The following is a 19,839-nucleotide window of genomic DNA, read 5'->3' as shown; positions in this document are numbered from 1 at the left end:
TGGTCTTCCCCACCCCCATGCCTGCCGTCACACTGCGCATGTGCCGCTCAATGCTGAGCTGCAGAGCGATCAATGACATTAGAGTGACTGGGACTTTTTGTTCCCTGAGTTGTTTTTGTATTTGCCTTGGCTGCATTTTCCTCCAGAAATCTGTGTCCTGGGTATAGATTTGGCTTTGGGAGAGCTGTCCATCTGGATTTGATTGTAAAGTGCTGTCTTGTATTTAAAGCTGTGGTTGTCCATGATGAAGCGCAGACCCGTGGATGTGGTTTTCTGGTCCAGAGATGGCACAAAGCCTCTAGGGCTTAGACGAATGCAGGAGGCATGGGGTCTGTAAAGTCATCTGGTGTTCTGAGACACCTGATTTGTCCCCAGGCTTTGGCAAGGGAAGCTTGGAGCAGCCTTGGGCTGCCAATCTCTTTATACAGAGCCTATAAATTTTAGAAATCTTACTTTGAAGGTATCATTTAGCTAGCACATAATTTTTCTGATGGTTTATTGACACACAAAAATAATGTTTGCAATACTCCAAGTTTGGACTAGTGTGTTGATGGTCTACCATCTGGCACTATTGGGAAATAAGGTAATTTTCTCTCTCTCTCTCTGAAAAAAAAGAAATCCCATAAATAGAAAAATCACTTTCAAGGTAAATCTTTCTACTATGTAATACATACTACTCCACCTTTTTTCCAAAAAAAATTCGTCTCATCATTGAATACTAATTATCTACCAGCCCTTTACAAACATTATTGCATTCAGCCCTTAACAACCCTGCAAAGTACATATTATTATCACCCTTTAGCCAGTAAGAAAAACGGAAGCTCAGAGAACTTATGTAACTTGGCTAAAATCACATGTTGGGTGAGTGCCAGAATGGAGATTTGAATCCAATTTTTTCCAACTCCAAAGCCTACGTTTTTGCCATCACACTGTGATAACTCTCCTACTTTTTACAAATTAGAGATTATAAGCACCTTTTTCACCTTTACTTGATGTATTAGAGGCAAAATTATAAAAATCAGTGATAATACAATGCTGAAATAGTGACTTAGGTGAGACCCCTGGTTGAGGTAACAGAAATCCAGTGGTGCTTGCTCAAGCAAAGAAAGAAAGATTTATTGGAAGACAGAGTGCATTGCAAGATGTGAGGGCAGTGTGCGATCAGGTCTCAGGAATGAGCTGGGACTTGAGACTCAAACTTCTCAGACTTTCTCCATCCCTCATCTCTGCTCTACTCTGTGCCTCTGTTTCTGTCTTCTTTTTTCTCTTCCCACCAGTCTGGAGGTAGGCAGTCCAGGGTTGGTGCTGTGGTTCTTCAATATCATCAGAACCTAGCTACCTCATAGCTAGCTGCCTGCCCTGCCTTTCTTTTGCTATTGTTCTCATTATCAGAAGGTGGTTGCCATATCTGCAGACATCAGATTCTTATTCTAGGCTGGAATACAGGAAAGGTTAGGGGCAATAGGGAATTTTCCTTTTCATTCAGGGGATGCCCCAGTAAACAGTCATAGATCTCTCCCTACTTTCAGAAAGCTTATAATCCTTCAGGGAAGATAAACAAAGAACAGTTAATCACATAATCAAAGACTTCTGTTAAGAAGATCCAAGAGTACCCAAGAGAAATGAGCGCCTATGTCTGAAAGACAGCTGTAAGAATATCCGTATAGCTTTACAATAGCACCAAACTGCAAATAACCAAAACGTCCATCAACCAAAGAATGGATAAGTAAATTGTGGTATATTTATAAAGGGGAGATTACTTAGCAAAGTCCCCTCTGTCCCCCTCTTCCCAATAAAAAGCCCCAAACCACTGCCACATGCAACAACACGGATCAATCTCACAGGCGTAAGGTTGAATGAAAGAAGCCAGACATATTCCATTTATATGAAGTTCAAGAAGAAACACTAGATGTCAGAACAGTGGTTACATCTGGAGGGGGGTTATTGATCGAGGGGAGTCATGCAGGGCCTTCTTGAATGCTGGAAATGGTTTGCCTCTCACTCTGGATGCAGGTGTACAGTATGTAAATTCATTAAGATGTACTCTTTTTTTTTTTTTTTTTTTTTTTTTTGCGGTACGTGGGCCTCTCACTTTTGTGTCCTCTCCCGTTGCGGAGCACAGGCTCCGGACGCGCAGGCTCAGCGGCCATGGCTCACGGGCCCAGCCGCTCCGCGGCATGTGGGATCTTCCCGGACCGGGGCACGAACCCGTGTCCCCTGCATCGGCAGGCGGACTCTCAACCACTGCGCCACCAGGGAAGCCCCCAAGATGTACTCTTATTGTGCTCTCTTTTCTCTATTTATATTAGACCTCGATTATGTTAAAAATTTATTTTATATTGGAGTAGAGTTGATTTACAATGTTGTGTTAGTTGCAAGTGTACAGCAAAGTGGTTCAGTTATACATATATCGATTCTTTTTCAGATTCTTTTCCCACATAGGTTATTACAGAGTGTTGAGTAGAGTTCCCTCTACTATACAGTACAGTACTATATATAGTACAGTAAAAATGCTCACACTCAATTTTTTAAAAGGTAGGTACGCATGGCACTTAAAAGGGAATTTTCAATCTTTCCCCAAACAAACAAATAATAAATAGTCCAGGAAACTTGTAATTGGACTTGTAGTTTTCACTGTCAGCTCATGATCGTGTAGCACAGTGATTCTCAATCCTGGCTGTACGTTAGCATCACCTTCCTTCTATTTTAATTTTGTTGATTTTAATTTGGTTTTTGACATAAGCAATCGATTTAGCTGGTTTAATATTCAACAGATTTTAAAAGGTGAAAAGTTGCCCTCTCACCATAACCCACCAGCCGCCCAGAGGCAACCACTGTCCCTAGAGTCTTATAAATGTTTCCAGAGATATTTTATGCCTAGGTAAGCGAAGACATGTGTACCTTATCATCTCCTGCACAAATGGTAGCATATGGATTTATACCAACTTCATTCGTATAACACTCTGTCTTGGAGATTTTTCCTCATCAGTAGGTAGACAACTTCCTCAGTCTTTTAAAAAAAATGATTACATAGTATTCCAGTGTATGGGTGTACTATAATTTATTTGAGTCCTGAGGACTTTTAAAACATGCTCACGTTCTAGGTTTTCCCTGGATCTAATGCATCGGAGGTGACACCTGGGTATGATGTGCAGACAGAAGTGGGAACTGCTGGTGTCGCTTATGGGTCTCTTTCTTCTTCAATCTAAGACAGGAATGATGCTGGTTTCCTAGAGCTCAGAAAGCTGGTTCAGGGTTTTGGAAAGTCAGATAAATTCCTTCCTTCTGTTGAACAGAAAGCAATCATAGATAAGACTCTCATTAGCAAGAGACACAGTGACAGGAAATTGAGAAAGGCTGGCCGCAAGCCCTGGACCTGTACACAAGAGTAGGGAGGGGGGCTGTGCGGAGCAGCCTCCAAGCTTGCAGACCTCGTAGGACTTATCAGGCAGAGAGAACACAAACTAAGACGCGTAAGATGGGGGAAGCTCTTTTCAGATCCTCTGGGCTGCAGCAAAGCAGCAGATTAGTTTCAGGATGGGTAAGTGAAAGATGGGATATTGAGAAAAATAATAATCCAAACTATACTTGTAGTTCCTTGGGCTAAAATATGTCTACACACAGTGTGAGACTGTTCTCTGAGCTTATCGGCTTCCAGTAGCCAAAGAAGTTGACTACAGGTAGGGCCCAATCAGGAAAGGTATTATAAACTCAAGGGGAAACATTGTCCTACTATCATAAAAAAGTATTGTGTTTTTCAGTCTGAATTCTATGTGGAAATTTGATCAACAAATCTCAGAAAAATATGCTAGGACTCGAGAAGGGCTTTAAAACCGTTAAAGGAATGGGCAAGGATGGGAATGAGAAAGGAAAGTATGTGAGCTTTTGAAGATGCTAAAACTGATGGCTGATACACTTATTTAAAAAAAAAAAATAAAAGAACTTCCAAATTGGAAACAGCCCAAATGTCCTTCAGTGGGTGAATGGTTAAACTGTGCTTCATCCATACTGTGAAATACTATTCAGCAATGAAAAGAAACAGACCATTGATATGTATAGCCACTTGGACGGATCTCAGATCTCAAAACGTTACATACTGTATGGTTCCATTTATATAACATTCTATAAACAAAATCATAGAGATGGAGAACAGATTAGTGGTTGCCAGGAGTTACAGGCGGGGAGGGAAGTCGCTGGATCTATAGAAGGGCAACATGAGGGATCTTTGTGGCAGTGAAACTGTTCTGAGGCTTGACTGTGGTAGTGAATATACAAATCTACACATGTGATAAAATTGCATAGAACTAAATGCATGCACACACACACACACAAGTGATATTTCCTAGTTGTGATACTGTACTGTAGTTACACAAAATGATACCATTAGTAGGAGATTGGGTGAAGGGTACATGCAATCACTCTGTATTACTTTTCACCGCTGCATGTGACTCTGCCATTATCTCAAAATCTAATTAAAAAAATTAAATAAGCCTAGAATGTTAGTGCTAGAGAAAAGTAGAAATAGACAAAGCTACATTGACACTGATTTTTATCCAGTTCAAAAGGGGCAGCTCTTGACCTTTAATACAAGTAGATTTAAAATCAATAGAACTATGTACCTTTTCATACATTGAGTAATGAACTTATGAAATACGTTCACCTAAGAGATGTAAGAGGATAAAGATATAAATATACTTTTAAAAAGCAAGAATGGGTCTCTAAGACACCTTAAGACATTTTGGAAACTCTCCTAACCTTGGAGCTTGACATCACAAAGAACCACGTACTTTCACAACAGGGTCACAATGTGAGATGTAGGGATTTAAAAATTAATCCAACAAACATTTGCTGAGCTCTTCCCATGTGTCAGGCACTGTCCCAGGTGCCGTGTGTTAGAAAAGCAGAAGACACGGCACAGCCCTCTCCTCCAGAAGCTCATTACCCAGAGTCCTTCTGTAACTTTGTACATGTTCCACTGTTCAGGAATTCAATGCTGGTGATATTATTTATGGAATAGAAGTGAATGTCATCCTGACAGATATTATTTTTAATGATATCCTGATTAATAGTCACACTTGAGGCTATTTTAAAAATGGAAGCAGTCACCATGAAGTGTGATAGGAATTACCCCAAAATAGACCATTTTATCCTCTGTGAATAATTTAGACCCTGGCACTCTGAATGCAGTGGAGAGCATGAGGATTGTGAAAAAGCTGATTGGGAGCTTTTAGAAAGTAGGGCCCGTATTTTATTGTCTCTGTATCCCAGGACTTAACAGTGTGTGCTTGGTATCCACCAGGAGCTCGATAAATGCTGAGTTGACAACCTAGAGGCTCTTTTTCTTGTTTTATATGAATTTAGGCCAGAAGGAGCTGATGGGGCTCTGCCATTCATGACTGGGAATCGATTTTGACTAGTGTCAGGAGGATCTGGGGTGGGATATAAAAGAAAAGAAAATTTAAAAACTGAATGGAGACGTAAAAGGCCATTGGCACAGGGCTGACTTGTAACTGTACCTGTGAAACGCCTTTGGCAATCAGAGCACTCAGGTCTGCAATAGCTCTGCTATTGTGGACTTGAGATTTACTTCTGGGTAAAGGAACAGAATCCTACCTGCTCACTCCTTTCCTTCCAAAAGTAGTGTGGAGGGACTTCCCTGGTGGCCCAGTAGTTAAGATGCCATGCCCCCAGTGAAGGGGGCCCGGGTTCGATCCCTGGTCAGGGAACCAGATCCCGCATGCCGCAACTAAAATGATCCCACGTGCCACAATGAAGATCCCGCACGCTGCAACTGAGACCCAGCGCAGCCAAATAAATAAATATTTAAAAAAACAAAACAAAACTAGTGTGCGGATGCACCTTGATTGACCGTTTAACTTTCACGTAGATATTAGCCCAGCATCACGAACATTATAAAAATGATACCATGGCAATGGGAAGTCATTCTGAATATTTCTTGGTGGTGAGCTCCCCAGAAGACAATTATTGGAGAGATATGGGAGAAAATGAAGATGGTCTTTAACATCCTTGGCCATCAGGGGCAGTGTTTACTTTGACTTGTAAAAAAAAAAAATAACAAATACCTACGAGTATGGTGGAGACTATGTAATGATAAAGAAGTTTATCTCTGTGGGTTTTGGCAGAAGTGGATGTTTAGATCAATGCTCAAGGATTAAAAAACACCATGTGCTTATTCTTTTGTTGACTGTAACACTTTTTTTCTTTCTGCCCCACTGGAGTCAGAGAAGACCTGGAGCATTGTAGAGTGGTGATTGCACCTCACGGACCTCTAACTAGAGGGATCATAATTGACTAAAGACCCCCGGTACTTCGCTCTGGAATCCATTGCAGTATTTGTGCTGAGTCCATGTTTCCCACCGGGAGCTGCCAACAAATGACTAAGCGCGCAAGGATGCTAGGACTTCTCTGACGGTTGGCTTTGGCTCCAGCACTCCCTGATGACCTTGTAGAAACTTCCTTAGACTTCATGGCACTCTAGCATGCTTCGATTCAATTCCTTCCTTCCCTCCCTCTTTCACTTGGGGTCAGACTTGCTTTGAGGTCTGACATGGCTCTCCAGCCTTTTGGGTTCTCTCCCCATTTGCTTTCCCACAGGCATAAAATCTTTGCATGCTTAATCCCTCCTTGGTGTTTGCTTCTCAGAGGACCTGGACCAACACAAGTGGTACTGAGAGTAGTCTGAGAGAACAGGGGGCAAGTTGGGGATGTGGGCCTGGATTACCCACCACCCAACACATGAAGAGGAAGGTTAGGAGGTGGAACATGGATAGTCTCTGGCACAGCAGGACGGCCCAATTGCTAAAAACTTTACTGGTGGTGACCTGGGAAATGTCATGGTGGAGGGGAATTCTGTGGCAGGTGTGGTGATGCAGGAATTTGAAAAATATGGGGAGAACAATGCCTACAAAGACAATGGAATTCACTGTTTACTGCAAAGTTGTGCTGATGCCCTGCAAAAGGATAATGAGAGACCGAAGGCTATTAACAAGCAGATAAGGGCTAAGTGCAAGAGCCAGAATGCCCTGGTGGTAGTTCACAAAGAGGCCCTGCTACCCAGAGTGCAGAGGCAGACATACTTGAGCGGCAGGCTGAAGACCTCATTGTGAGTCACAGCTCCAGAGATGTTCGAATGCTCAGCTAAGGCAGGTCTGTTATGCAAAGGACAAGGCCATGGGAAAATCTGTACTATGGAGTGAACTGTGTTCCACCCAAATTCATATATTGAAGCATTAATCCCCAATGTGACTATATTTGAAGATAAGGCTTTTAGGAGGTAATTAAGGTTAAATGTGATTATAGGGGTGGGGCCCTAGTCTGATGGGAATGTGGCCTTACAGAAGGGGAAGAGCTTTCTCTTTCTCCCTGCCATTCCCTTCCCCCATGCCATGAGGACACAGCAAAAAGGCAGCCATCTGCAAACCAAGAAGAGAGATTTCACCAGAAACCAAATTGCCTGGCACCTTGATCTTGGACTTTTGAGCCTCCAGAACTGTGAGAAAACAAATGTCTATTGATTAAACCATGCAGTCTGTGGTATTTTCTTATGGCAGGCCTAGCAGCCTAAGACAATCTGGGACCCTGAAACATGGGACACACCTTATAGCTAAGGAAGTGCAGAAGTGGGTAATTGTATCATATACCACACCACCTTGAGAGAGTTGGCCTCATAGAATCCTGGAGTGTCCTTCTAAAGGAGCAACTGAAGTGCCAGCTTGCAGGAAATACCCTGCAAGGATGGGATATCATCTTTCAGTGCCCAAAGACCTATATATGGCCTGTGTTCCTAAAAGGAAAAACACATAAGTCTGGAATCTGTGGAATTAAAGAAACTCCAATAAAAATTGGAGTTGAGACAAGCTTGTAGGGGGAGACCTCATGCTCTGCCATGCATTGTTAATTATTCCAAACAGGAAGAGATGTAGGCCTATTCCTCTGACGAGAAGATGTTGCCTACTTTACTGTTCATTGGGAAGAAGAAAACTTCTCTCTACCCCATGACAGCCCAGACAATCAAAGACTGTAGTAGTACAACCAATGAGAAACCTCCATACTTTGGACTCCCAGATTCCTCCAATGGACTCTTTGGTTATTATAGCCCCTCCCAGCTCTTCCCTTTTCCCTTTAAAATCAAGTTCCCCTTCCTTGTTCTCTGGATTTGCCTATGATCCATCATAGTCACGTATCCCAAATGACATTCCTTTGGCCATTCCCAAATAAACTTGCTTTTGCTGGTAAAATAACTGGCTATTTTTATTATTAAAGTTGACATTTTTGGTGTCAGAAGTGGGATCCAAAACTCCAGAAATGATGGCCCCCTGGAATTGAGTGAGGTACTCACACCAATCCCCTGTGCTCATTGCTTCCATGAAGGCCTCCTGCTTTCAGTTTCGTGAGTTTTCCCTACGATTTCAAGCTTTGCTCTTTTTGCATTTTGAGCTCTCTGACTTTATTCTGGATCTGGAAAGGCTCTGTCCTGTCAGGGGAAAGATTTCATCTTTTCCAGTTTAAGGCTTTGTCGTTGGTGAGTGAGTACTCAGTTGTTTTCTGAAATGCAAGGTAGTGAAGTTCTCTTTGGGGGATCAGACTAACTGGAATCCAAGTTGGGTTGTTTTGTCTGTAGATTCCTTTTGGGATTCAGGCTAGCACTCTAGTAACTTTCTTGTGTTTTCAGAAGAGCTTAGGAAAATGGGATCCCAGCCATCTAAATGTTCTAAAGGCAGCCCTCCTTTGGAGGCTCAGGCTCATTTTATGTTTAAAAACTGTGACTTCACACATGCTCATTTTTAAACTAAGTGGTCTGACCAAACTAAAAGTGATCTAGAATTACAATGGTCATTATGAAAAACTTGATTTCACGAAGTTCACTTTTCTTAAGATTAAATTGGAGTACTGCAGTTCTAAAATTAAGCAAAACAAATGGTATATTTATTTCCATTGGTACCCAGAAGCTTCCAATTGTGCACAAAACTATAAAGTTGCCTCTTTGCAAATGCCATTTCTACATTGGCTGAAAAAACTAAAAAACTAGAAAAGAATTAAATGACTTCTGGGGACTTCCCTGGTGGTCACAGTGGTAAGACTCCCTGCTCCCAATGCAGGGGACCCAGGTTTGATCCTTGGTTAGGGAACTAGATCCTGCATGCATGCCACAACTAAGAAGCCTGCATGCCACAACTAAAGATCCCACAGGCTGCAACAAAGATCCCGCGTGCCGCAACTAAGACCCGGCACAGCCAAAATAAATAAATTTTTAAATAAATAAATAAATACATGGTTTCTGAAAACTCATGTTTCTTGTGTTCCCCTCCCCTTTGTTGTCTCAGGTGCCATCTTTTGTGTCTTCCCTGGCAGTCATTTTGTGCTGACTCTGCCCCCTGTGCCATCTTCCTCTCTCCTCCTCTGTGAAAACCTGCCCCTTTATTATTTTTTTAAACTTAAAAGTATATTTATTTATTTATTTAATTTATTTTTTTGGCTGCATTGGGTCTTAGTTGAAGCACTCGAGATTTTCGTTGAGGCATGCAGGATCTTTCATTGCAGCACACGGGCTCTTCATTGTGGCACACGGGCTTCTCTCTAGTTGTGATGTGAGGGTTTTCTCTCTCTAGCTGTAGTGCATGGGCTCCAGGGCGCATGGGCTCTGTAGTTTGCGGTACATGGGTTCTTTCATTGAGGCGTGCAAGCTCAATAGTTGTGGCGCACAGGCTTAGTTGCCTCACGGAATGTGGGATCTTAGTTCCTCAACCAGGTATCGAACCTGTGTCCCCTGCATTGGAAGGGGGATTCTTTACCACTGGACCACCAGGGAAGTCCCAAAACCTGCCCCTTTAAAATTGGACCCTCTGAGGATCCAAATGCTAACCCCCTAATTACTGTTTCTAATTTAAGTGGAACAAAGAAATAACTAGAAAGAAAGATTAAAGTAGCAATCGCCCTAGACTTTTTTTTTTTTGGCTGCATTGGGACTTTGTTCCTGTGTGAGGCCCTTCTCTAGTTGCGGCATGTGGGGGCTACTCTTCGTTGTGATGCGCTGTTTCTCATTATGGTGGCTTCTCTTGTTGCAGAGCATGGGCTCTAGGCACTCAGGCTTCAGTAGTTGTGGCTCTCGGGCTCTAGAGCATAGGCTCTGTAGTTGTGGCTCACGGACTTAGTTGCTTCGCGGCATGTGGGATCTTCCCGGACCAGGGCTCAAACCTGTGTCCACACTGGCAGGCAGATTCTTAACCACTGCGCCACAGGGGAAGTCCTAGACTTTTGACAATAGACAAATATATTCCAAAACTCCTAGGAGAAAACTTGCTTTCTGTTTCTGTCTGTTTGTTGAAGCCTTTTGGTAAGTCATCCATCTTGTTCAAAAGGGGGAAATTTTGTTTTAAATAAGTCCACCTAAGGGACACCCTTAAAAGAGAGGATCCCAAACCTCTCGGGAGACAATGAAATGCATTCTTTGATTGGTATGCAGGAGTTTCTAAAAGACATAGAGACACCCAAAACAGCTAAGATAGAAAAGTATCCTTACAGCATGCAAAACAAAACAAGCAAAAAACTTTGGTCATTTGAGCAAGTAACCTTAACTTAGTCCATCTTCCAGAAAAATAATTTAGATTCAACTATTCTTTTGAGTTTGTATCTGAGATATGGCTAAAATCTAAAACAACACTACAAGATCGCTGTTTGCATCTGTCTGTATGCTCTTCTGTATCTATATATGTGTGTTGTAGATGCATGGTATTCTTTACCTCTGGATGGTATTGCTAAGATTAATTGGTAAAGAGCTCTATTTAATCGGTTTAAAAACAAACATGTACTTATAAAAGTTAAAGAAATATTACAAAAACTGACCCCAAATGTCCTACAGGGTCACATTATCTATGATTAAATTTTAGTAAATGAAAGCTAGGCTAAGGTTGTTGTTTTCATTAAAACAAGCATGTCTTTGAATTTATCAATGCTGAAAGTAATACAGGCATATAACTTTCATTCTGTCTTTACTGGTCAGATAAGTTCATGTTATCTTTGTTACACAATTTGTCAGCAAGAAAAATAACTTAAGATGATGGTTAACTGTTTTACTATCACACAAAGCTTTGTGAGTAATCTAAACACAATAGTTGGGAACAAATGATTTAGATGGATGAAAATGGGATAAGAGTTTTTGGATGAAATAATTATGTTTTAAGGTATATATGCTTGAAAAATAACTTCCCGAAACCTTTTGGTAACTTGAAACTTTAGAGGTTTGCTAAGTTAAATTAAATGATGGGTGATCATTAAATAGCTAGCTCACTTCCAAATAAGATGAAATACTGAAACACTACAAATATTGGTTCATCCACTTTTGCTTTCCTTTACATAGGAACTGAAGATATTTGGGTCTCCTGGTAAACATATTTGGTGCCATATTGGAAAATTACTATGAGGAAAATATACTTTTACTATTGGCCTGCTCCTGATGGGAGAAAGTTTTTGTTTCTGTTTTTTTGGGTTTTTTTGTTTAACCTATTAAGTAAACTGCTTAGAACACAAAGGTTTGTGTTTTATCCAAATAATTTCCTGTACTTCATGTGGTCTTAATCAGGTCTTTGATTCCTAAAGAAGACTGAACCTTCTCAATATTGAAAGAGCTGAGTTTTACCTACAACTATGTAACCTTTTGGTATTTGCCTTTGGAATCTTTGTTACTTTGGTCAAATAGATAATTAAGTATAATTTCATAATGATTTGTGGTCTTGTTTGGTCAAATGCCTAAAACATTTTCATATTTTTGACAAACTTACCCAAAATATTGGGTTCTAACTGAAGTCTTCTTGACTTTGAACTAAATTTGAGTTCTTCCAGAGGACTCCTGGAGAATTTCAAAGCATTTATCTCTCATTTGGTAAAATGTTAAACGAATCAGGTTTATTTGACATATTAAACTAAATGAGAAGCCTGTCAGATAAGAAGGAAAACTAAACTTTTTTATTTGCATAGGGACGTGTTAATATAAGTGTTCCAAATTGTGTGAAATTCCTGAAATTCTAAGATGTCCTGATATAATGTTTTCCATCGTAATTTTAAAATGTATGTCACAGAAATAAGCAGATCCCCTTGTCAATCCAGTTATAATGAACTCTCATCAAATCTTTAATAATGGGCATTTTCAAGTCTTTTTGTCATTTATAGACAGTTATTACTTTACCCAGATACTTTTGCAAATGTGCTTCATCTTCAGAGAAACTCATGGAAAGGACTCTGACAGGTACATTGGAATACAGGTCTTTGATAACTTTAAGATCATAGCATTGAACTGGGTAAGAATTTATAAAACTCTAATGGAAAACCAAGTGCTTTGGGGTTTTGTTTCCCAGATGTAAAGGACCACCCTTTTTCTACGCTTCTTTAAGCTGTCTATAACTTAAAGCAATTTGCTGAAGTGTATCTTTGCAACCAAGGTTGCAGCATTTATATTTTTCTCCCTACCTGATCCCTCAAGGGTTCTGAAACTCTTATTTAAAATTCTTATTTTTCATAAAAATGTATGTGTTTGCATAGGTTCAATAGGAGTCTGCTCTCCTTGTAACAGGATACCGAATGCACTTGCTTCCTGCTTCTTTTGCTCCACAGCTGATAAAGGGATACATACTTCTCTATTGTAAAGACGTAATTGTTTCTGTTAAAAAATAACCATGCCCTGGTAGGATACTCTTTTTGCAACACACTCCTGGGGGACAAAGACCCCACACATTACACCATACAACCTGGAAATTTTGTGTACTGGAAAAGACCCCTTCAAAAGGACTCTCTCCAGCCTTGCTGGATGAGTCCCTATCAGGTACTCTTAACTAACCACTGTGCCACCAAACTCCGGGGAGTAGACCCCTGGATCCACATGTCACACCTAAAGAAGACACTAAACTCCAGATGAACCTGCTCACCGTCCAGCAACCTGAAGATAAAGCTCACTAGGATCTGAAGCAGATGACATCTGAGGCTGACAGCTTTTCCAAGATATCTGGACCAGGCCTGTATACCTTATTTTCAATATTGTCTCTTACCTTGTTTTCCTCTTCCCTTCAGTTGAAGAACAAAGCCCCCGTCCATATTCCCCAATCCTTTGCAAAAGAGGGAAACCTCCCTGATTGCTGCATTTGCCATCAGAAACCTCAGTCAGTCCAAGATAGGAATGGTCCTTAGGTTCACTCTATAAGTAATTTTACTGGGGTTCCAAATGCTGTTGTCTGTCCAGATTGTTCCATGGGCCCATTTTATAGAGTCAGAGGGCTAAGCTCACTTAAAATTATTTCTTGCTTCAATTTGACCCAATCTCGTTATGGGAAAATAAGATCTTTTGAATGTTTGTATGAAACCTCCTGTGGAGTTGGCAATACAAGTTGGATCATTTGTAAATTTGCTGACATATCTGTTTATCTAGGTAACCTCTTGGTGTGTAACAACATAATGTCTGAGCTTTGGTTAAATAATGCTAACACCTTTATGGCAGTGAATTAATCCATAGATACTATGACTTATGTGGGGGCCTTATGTACACACCATGGTTACACCTTCACATGCGGAAGTTTTGGCAGTGGCTTTTATGCTTGAGCAACTCATCAGTTTGATACCTGGAGAATACAAGGACAGCATGCCCTTGCTGTATTCACTGTCCTATTCTCCCTACATAACCGAACAGAAGCCTTTCATTGGCTCATCCCATTAAGCCTCTATAGCTTCCGTAAGTGAGAACTTACAGGTAGTGTATGTAATTCTGGCTTTGCCTCTGTAGGTAGAGCTTTCTTTCCATGGATCAGAGTGAGTGCCAATGAACGTATGAACAGGAATCCCTCTCTGATATTAGGATAGTTAGCTGACTCTGCGGCTAACGCATTTTCAGCTCAGCAATGCTCACTTAACTCATTGGCCACGGTGGTTTTGGATAACCACGTACCCCATGATTACTTACTCACTGAGCAAGGAGGTGTCTGTGCAATAGCAAACACCTCTTGCTGCAGGTGCATAAATGCCTCCAGGGAATTAGAGATCCAATTATATAAAATTAAAGAGCAAGCACATTGGTTACAGCAAATTTCACTTGACAACCCACTATCTTTTGATTTATTCAGCTGGCTACCTTCTAGTATGGGCTCCTGGTTTAGAATCATCTTGCAAACTGAGTTTATTATGTTGTTTTAAATTCTGCACTGTATACTGTGGTTAAGTTCTGTATCTATTGCTTGTCTTTTTTTTTTTTTTTGCGGTATGCAGGCCTCTCACTGTTGTGGCCTCTCCCCTTGCGGAGCACAGGCTCTGGACGCGCAGGCTCAGCAGCCATGGCTCACGGGTCCAGTCGCTCTGTGGCATGTGGGATCATCCCGGACCGGGGCACGAACCCGTGTCCCCTGCATCGGCAGGCGGACTCTCAACCACTGTGCCACCAGGGAAGCCCTATTGCTTGTCTTAACATTTATAAAAATGACATGCCTAATAACATGATGCTAACTCAGTGCTTGGAGATAATTTCTAGCACTTAGGACATTGACTAAATATGGACTTTTGAAAGAAATGCCTGAGAGTTCTCCCTGCTACCTTTCCTTGCTAATCAAATGCAGCCTAATAAGGTTTCTGATTTGTGTACTTTCCCTCAAATGTGAGACATAACAAACAGAGAAGGGTCTTCCTGGCACTAAGGGACAAAACACTATATGCAGACATCCTGACTTTTGATCAGCAATGCTTTTGAGGAAAGATCTTGATCAAAAGGGGGAAATGTGGAATTAATTAAAGAAATCTCAGCTAAAATTGGAGTCAGAATAGGCTTTTATGGGGAGCTCTCACGCCCTGCCATGCATTATCAACTATCCAAACAGAAAGAGATGTAGGCCTACATCTCTGACAGGAAGGTTTTGCCTACTTTACTATCCACCTGGAAGAAGAAGAAAAACTTATCTCCCTCTGACGACAGCCCAGCCAATCAGAGACTGTAGCAGCCCAATCAATGAGAAGCCTCCATATTGGATTTTCAGCTTCCTCCAATGGGCATTGGTTATTACAGCCCCTCCCAACTCTACCCTTCTCCCTTTAAAAGCAAGTCCCCCTTCCTTGTTCTCTGAATTTGCCTATGGTCTACCATAGTTCACATACCATGAATTGTAATTCCTCTGGCTATTCCTGAATAAACTCACTTTTGCTGCTAAAATAACTGGCTGTTATATTACTAAAGTTAATAAAACCCAAAGGTAGAATCAGAAGTGACCCCACTTACATCACTCTTAATGACCCACTGGGCAGATTTTTTGTCTCATGTTCCTGCAGCTCTGTGTTCTGCAGGGTTTGAAGTCCTGGTCCCAAAAGAGAATATACCCTTGCCAGGAGACACAGCAAGAGACCCATTGAACTACACGTTAAGGCTGCCACCAGGACACTTTGGAGTCAGTGGGTGAAAAGGGGGGTCATCATATTGAGAGGAGTCATTGACCTTCATCAGCAGGAGGAGGTGGGAGTGCGGAAACCAGGCAACCCACTGGGGTGCCTCCTGGCTCTCCCTTGTCTCACTGTAACTGTGAATAGACATGTGCAGCCACTCCAAACTGAGAAGGGTACAATGATCAAGAATTTAGACCCTTCAGGAATGAAGTTCAATACCAACAGGTAAGACACTAACACCTGCCAAGTTAAGAACAAGGGTGTGGATGGTTTAGAATGAAGAGTGGAGGAGGGATGAGGATGCTCAGTTGTAGTCCCAAGATCAACTGCAGCGGTGGAGGCTGTTGGCTTATCCTTCAGGGAAGAATGTTCAATGGAACCTTGAAGGAGCTGCTTCCTGCAAATTCCAGTGCAGCCCAAGGGGTAGACTGTGGTAGTAATGAGAATGTGCCCCATGGACAACCAACAACAAGGGCGTTATTAGCCAGGGCCCTGGCTGCTGGGCTCAGAAAATCATTGCCGTATTTTCACTGAGGCCACACTTCCCATGGAGTGCTGCTTATAAATGACAGAGTACTACAGGGATACTTAGGTTGGTTCCTGGGAGACCTCCAATGATGGCCGACTTTGGCTCAAGGACTCTCCAACAGCCTTGCAGAACTGCCCTTCAAATGCATATATAGTTTAGGGTGCTTCCACTAGCTATTCTTCCCTCCCTCCTCCCTCACTTGGGGTCAGACTTGCTTTGCTGCATGACTTGGCTTTCCCAGCCTTTCTTGTCTCCCTTCTCATTTTTTTTTTCTCATACAGATGCTTTCCCGAATAGAATCCTTACATGTTCAATCCCATCTTGACATCTGCTCAGTAGTGCACTGGTAAACCAATCTCCAAAAACAAAAGAACACATTTGTAGCACTGACTGACTTCCATGGTATAACTACTCCTGCCATGGTAGACTTCTACCAGTGGTTCTTACAAAATTCCTAAATAGCTCTCATGAGCTGGTATGAGCCACTCCAATGCTTCACTTCATCTGACTCTGGGGACTGAGGGGATCTGGACCAACACCCAAAGGATGGACCTAGAGGGGAAGATGTTGTGAGTCAAGGTAGGATGAGTCAAAATTTGGGGTGGGGGGTATCTGCCGATTGCCAGCATCCGACTTCAGTAAGGTGGTATCTTCTCCATGCTTGAAAAGTCTCTGGTGTTTCTGACACTTTTTCAAACTGGGATTATAGAAATCTGACATGTGCCCCGTCCTTAATGACATGTCATCCACAGTTCTAGTCATTTGTCCCAGCTCCCCTTAATCCATTCATCCACCTGCTGTCTGACGAGCCTTCCTAAAGCAAAACTCTGACTATGTCAATGCCTCTGCTCAAAAATCTCCAACAGCTCTCTTGTCCTAGAGAGGTGTTTCTTAACTTGTGGAACACCCTCTTGGAGGATGTTAATAGGTGTTGTGAGAATCCAAGGGTAGCGTGATCAAATGAGTTTGGGCAACACTAAGTTAAACAAAATGAGTCAGGTTTCTTTACGTCAGGACTTATACGGCGTTGTAAATTGCCTATAGGGCTATGCAACATCTCCCAGACTTATTCAACTAGGGTTCCCTTCCCCTGCTTTTTTTTCCCACAGCATCTCAGGTAACTAGCCTTCTGTGGAACACACTATGGAAATGCTGGATATGCTGGCTTAGAGGACAGAAGCCAAAGTCCTTGGTCTAGCCATTGAGTCTGTGTTGTCTTGGCTTCAACAGATATTTAACCTTATTTTCCTTCCTGAACACTTTGTTCCAGGAAACTTAAACCTAACTCATTGTGCCTACCTATCGGAAGCTTCACCGCCCTTGGACATTTCATGTTCTTCCTTCTGCCTCTAATGTCCTTCTTCCTCTTCTTTACCTATTGAAATTCATCTGCCCTTTCAAGCCCAGCTCAGTGCCACCTTTTCTAGGAAGTCTCATCTGAAACATTATATTTTTAAAAATTGTGTGTGTGAGAGGGGCAAAACAGAAGTGGGGGAGTGGGAGGTACAAACTATTGGGTGTAAGATAGGCTCAAGGATGTATTGTGCAACATGGGAAATAGAGCCAATAGTTTTTAATAACTGTCAATGGAAAGTAAGCTTCAAAAATTGTATGAAATGTTTTAAAATTTTTTTTTAATTGTGGTAAAAAATTTACCATCGTAGCCATTTTTTTTTTTTTTTTGTGGTAAGTGGGCCTCTAACTGCTGTGGCCTCTCCCCTTGTGGAGCACGGGCTCTGGACGCGCAGGCTCAGCGGCCATGGCTCACGGGCCCAGCCGCTCTGCGGCATGTGGGATCTTCCCAGACCAGGGCACGAACCTGCGTCCCCTGCACCGGCAGGCGGACTCTCAAGCACTGCGTCATCAGGGAAGTCCCATCATAGCCATTTTTAAGTGCACAGTTCAGTGATATTAAGTATTATACATACATATTATTGTGCAACCATCACCACCATCCATCCACAGAACTCTTCATCTTGCAAAACTGAAACTCTGTACCCATTAAACAATAACCCACATTACTCCCCCCACCCCCAGGCAACCACCATTCTACTTTCGGTCTCTATGAATTTGACTACTCTGGGGCCTCATGTAAGTGGAGACATACAGTATTTGTCCTTCCGTGACTCTCTTATTTCACTTAGCAAAATGTCTTCGAAGTTCATCCATGTTGTAGCATGTGTCAGAACTTTGTCCCTTTTTAAGGCTAAGTCGTATTCCATTGTAGGTATATACTGTGTTTTCTTTATCCATTCATTTGTTGATGGATTCCTGGGTTGCCTTCATGTTTTTTGGCTGTTGTGAATAATGTTGCTATGAACATGTGTGTACAAGTATGTGTTTGAGTTCTTGCTTTCAATTCTTTTGGATTTATACCCAGCAGTGGGATTGCTGGGTCTTATGGTAGTTCTGTTATTTAATTTTTGGGGGGAACTGCCATACTGTGTTCCACAGTGGCTGCACTATTTTACATTCTTGAAACTACATGACCTTTTTACAGCACTCTATGTGCTTTCCATTTTGTTTTTAGCCACTTATACATAAGTTTTCTCTCTCCTGTATTATAAATTCCTAAAAGGTAAGATCCATGTCCCATTTTTCCATTTCCTCCCAGATGTCTATATTAGTGCCTTAACGTTGTGCCTACTGATGTTCGCCTCAGTGCTGTGCCCCACTGGTTGTTGAAGGGCTGAATTTCTACGCACACTGACATCCTACTAACAATGCATAGGTAGTCACACAAACCGTCACATCATAATCTTTCTACTCTTCATCATGGTAAATGAAACCTCTATTAAAGCAGCGCAAAAAAAAAAAAAAAAAAAAAGAAAAAAAAAAAAAAAAAAAAAAAAAAAAAAAGCAGCTCTCCCCAACCTTTTTGACACCAGGGACCAGTTTCGTGGAAGACAATTTTTCCACAGACGGGGAGTGGGGGGATGGTTCAGGCGGTAATGTGAGCGATGGGGAGCGGCAGATGAAGCTTTGCTTGCTAGCCTGCCGCTCACCTCCTGCTGTGTGGCCCAGTTCCTAACAGGCTGCAGAGCCGGTACCAGTCTGTGGCCCAGGGGTTGGGGACCCCTATATTAAAGGATCTCAAGGGAAATCAAGATATTTATTTGCACCGAGAATATTGTCCTGATGCACCCAAGTGCCTGGAAACACTGGGTGGAGATGGTGCTTTTCCACAGTGTCAGCTACTTTTTACATCAGAACAAATCCACCCCATAGACAGGTTCACAAAGATGTGCTATGAACTGGTTGCGTGTAACCCTCCCAAAAATCCATATGTTGAAACCCTAACCTCCAGTGTGTTGATATTTGGAGGTGGGCCCTTTAGGATATAATTGGGTTTGGATGAAGTCCTTGGGGTGGGGCCCCCATGACGAGATTGGCACCCTTATAAACGGATGAAGAGACCAGAGCTCTCTCTCTGCCACGTGAAGACACAGGAAGAATGCAGCTGTCTATAAGCCAAGAAGGAATTCAGGAACTCACCAGGAACCGAATTGACTAGCACCTTAATCTTAGACTTCAAGCCTCTAGAACTGTGAGAAATAAACATCTGTTGTTTAAGCCACCCAGGCTATGGTATTTGTTCTAGCAACCCAAATTGACTAAGACAGGATGCAAAACTGGAAGGCCTCCAAGTAGCTCCTGATCTAGCCCCTCCAAGGTCAGGTTTGGTAGATGCTTCCCTCTTTCCATTCTCTTTCTGGCATACAGCTTCTCTGAGAAATGAAGATGTTGAAAATCTCCATCTCTCCTACCTGGGAAGGAAACAAGTTCCAATGGGCAATTTTCCCTCAACATCCTAAATCCCAATCTCCACCCAGCAGGCTCGTCTCTCTGTTTTCTTTTTTTTTTTTTTTTTTTTTTTTTTTTTTTTT

This window comes from Neophocaena asiaeorientalis, unplaced genomic scaffold (assembly GCF_003031525.2).
Source record: "Neophocaena asiaeorientalis asiaeorientalis breed wild unplaced genomic scaffold, Neophocaena_asiaeorientalis_V1.1 scaffold633, whole genome shotgun sequence".
NCBI classification, from domain to species: Eukaryota; Metazoa; Chordata; class Mammalia; order Artiodactyla; family Phocoenidae; genus Neophocaena; species Neophocaena asiaeorientalis.
This window is presented reverse-complemented; position numbering follows the sequence as displayed.